Below are 3,299 nucleotides of genomic sequence, written 5' to 3' on the forward strand. Positions count from 1 at the left end.
TCTCTATTTCAATGTTGATGTTAAATTCAATGCAATAGTTTAACATGATATTTGCAACCTGTAGAGATTTTAATATAATAATATGTTTTTTATTTTTTTATCACGGCGGTAAGGGAAACCATGAAAGGGAAGGGATTTTAGCAGTCTATACATGCATGTTTGTTTATATTCTTGTGTCTTGTGTTCTATTGTTACATCGAACTTGGACGATTTTGACAAATACGTTGGCAATGTTATAGGTCTTTAAAACCCGTGCAACTTAGGCTACATCTAAGAAAAAGAATCCGGGTGAAAGAATCTTAGTCAATTTATTCTCAGCGGTTTACATGAGTACGTTGGTACATTCTGTAGGACCTACAGTGTAGGTAATCCTGCATATCACTAGGTACACATTATAAAACGAAGTCCCCCCGCCGCGCCTGTCTGTATGTATGTTCTCTATAAACTAAAAAACTACTGAGCGGATTTTCATGCGGTTTACTTATCAATAGAGTGATTCTTGAGGAAGGTTTAAGTGTATAAAATGTTAAGGTTTGTTTAACCCGTACAAAGCGAGTCGCTAGTAATCGTAATGATAAAATTTCTACTCAACTATAATAGCTGGAGTTTCGTTCCATTCGGGCTTAAAAGTAAACGCAACTAAAACTCACTAGTGCCGTTGTCACACTTGAGAACGAAGCAACTTGTTTTGTTTATCCGAAGTTGTAAAAGTTGAACGAAACTTCTAGATGCATCTGGAATTCTGAACATTTGTTCGACGCTGCGGGCGACATTTTAAGTGGCGATGTCGATTACAAAGTACAATAGTGTTATATTCACAGACCTAGAATGACGCTATCATATAGTTACCTACGGTGTCCATCATCAATATCATCATATCAGCTCAATGGTAACATAATACTCGTATACAGCTGCGATCGTGGTTGTGGCTAGGGTTTGCAATCTGGATCCGAAATGTATGAAATTATCCGGATCTGGATCCGGATCCGCGGATATTCCCATACATTTCGGATCCGTCGTGCAAGCCCTAGTCGTGGCCCACCAAAATGGACTCGCCGGAAGACCAGCGCCGACTCTCGGGTCAGCATTATGCTGAGGCGAGCCTATTTCGTGGTAAACAATTTGTAATTATGTTTGTATTAAGCATTTCATGTTACTTCTGTATGTACACTAAGTGTTTTTTCCGTTCGAAAAATAAATGATTTATTTCTTTTATTTATGTATTACATTGACACTCAACTTCCATATATATTTATGTGAAGTTTCAGCTCAATATAGAATATGAGAACTGGGTATAAATTAGCTTGCAAGATTTGACCCCAACATAAATAAATAAGTACATTATTAGTATTACAAGCTTTTATTTCACTTATAAACATAATAAAAATAGGTCTTGTGGCTCGTAAGAACATTTGAATTTAACACTCCGTATAAGAGCTGTAGTATTCTAAGTATACTCACATATACTTATAGAAATGTTTAAAAGAAAGCCAGTTCTTTTCAACACGCCTCCAATTTGGCCCTTAAAACTTTGTGAATAGCATCAAAACCCATCTCTATTCCCGCTCCTACATAATATACACCTCCTAATTTATTCTGAACTCTAAACATTCAGGATATCTATTCAAAAAGTATTCTGTATTCGCTTCGAAAGGATGGGTGAAGAAGAAGATCGGGCAGTCAAAAGAGACTTGGGTCGACCAACTGGACGCCGTCCTGTTGATCATCCTGAATATCGTATAGGGCGGATAGAGTGGAGGCAGATCTCCGTGAGCTCGGCGTCGGCGAAAGCTGGCGTGAATCCAGTCAGGAGCGGGTAAAATGGCGTGCTCTTGTATTGGAGGCCAAGACTTCTTTTGGGTCTTCGCGCCAGCCAAATAAGTAAATAATTGATATTCATTCAGCACAGGATCACTCTATTTATTGACACAGAGTGTTAATGGAGCGTCAGTGAACTGACGGCGTTATTCATAAATATGCTACAAGCCTCAATTAGCTAATCGTTGATCTAGGCCTGCGCAAACCGGCGGAGCGCAGCGCAGATCACTTTAAAATTATCAATGTATTTTCTTCCCTATTTCAATTACCTTCAGGTATAAAACAAAATGCTTTGAAACCGACCTCGGAGCATCACGGAGGATTGTTACTTCGCGGCATCGAAGAGCATGTTAGAGGATACCGCGGCGGTAGGCGCCAGCATGGACGACGGGGGAGAACTCGTGCACACTAGTCACTAATCCCTTGTGATAGAGTACACGCGGCGGCATGCCGCGGTATCCCCCGACCTGCGCCGAGGTGCTCCCTGGTGCGCTGGCCGCCAGCGCCGGGCTGGCGGGCGCTCGCGGTATCGCGGGGGATTTTACGTCGCCGGTGTGCGCTGCGCGGCGTAAGGGCGATTGTGCACTACAATGAATTTTACTGTCCGGCAGTCCGAGTTTTTACGGTCCGATATGGCAGTACGCCATTAAATGTATATAGTAGCTTGTGCACTAGACGTAATTTTACCGTCCGACATTTTACTTTTCGCCATTCCGGGCAGTTTTTTCCGGTCCGAGATGACAGCTATGAAAAACGTGTTTATGCTTGTGCACTGCGTCTGGAATTAGTATTATTCATGACTAGGCCGGGCAGGGGCGGGCTAGGGGGTGTTTCATGCCACTGCGCCGCATCTGCGAGTAAAAAGACGGACAAGTGCACAAGCCAATCATCCGTTTTTTTCATGCCATATCGGACCATGAAAACTCAGACTGCCGGACAGTAAAATTCAGTGTAGTGCACAATCGCCCTAAATCCTCCTCGGTGATCTGCGTTGCGCCCCGCCGGTTTGCGCAGGCCTTTCTGACATTTTGACTCAAGTATGTATTTAGTCTTCTTCTTTTTAGCGTTATCCCGGCCTTTGCCAGGGTCCGCTTTCCTACTTGCTTTTCTCCACTTTAAGTATGTATTAGTAAGAAAGGAATAAAACATAAATTATCTAATTTAGGCTTAAACATTATGAATAAGGGGGTTAATTACTGGCGTGAATAGATAATCTCAAGTTTGTGTTTCAGACTCCAACGCGCAAACGAGCGTTCCGGAACTGCATGTAGTAACTGGCTTTATTGGCATGAAATATCAATGTCAATATTTTTTAGTCAATGCTTTATGGTGGCAGATACTCCAATGCGTATTGTATTGTATTGTAGTTCGGGCGATTTTCCGCAACTCGACGAGTGGCGCCTATTTTGCGGGATAAGGGGTGGGCTAGTCCTGCCAGCCCAGCCCCTCGAGGAATCCTATCAGACCTTTGATGTTGAGTA

The sequence above is a fragment of the Cydia splendana genome, chromosome 5 (assembly GCF_910591565.1).
Source record: "Cydia splendana chromosome 5, ilCydSple1.2, whole genome shotgun sequence".
NCBI lineage: Eukaryota > Metazoa > Arthropoda > Insecta > Lepidoptera > Tortricidae > Cydia > Cydia splendana.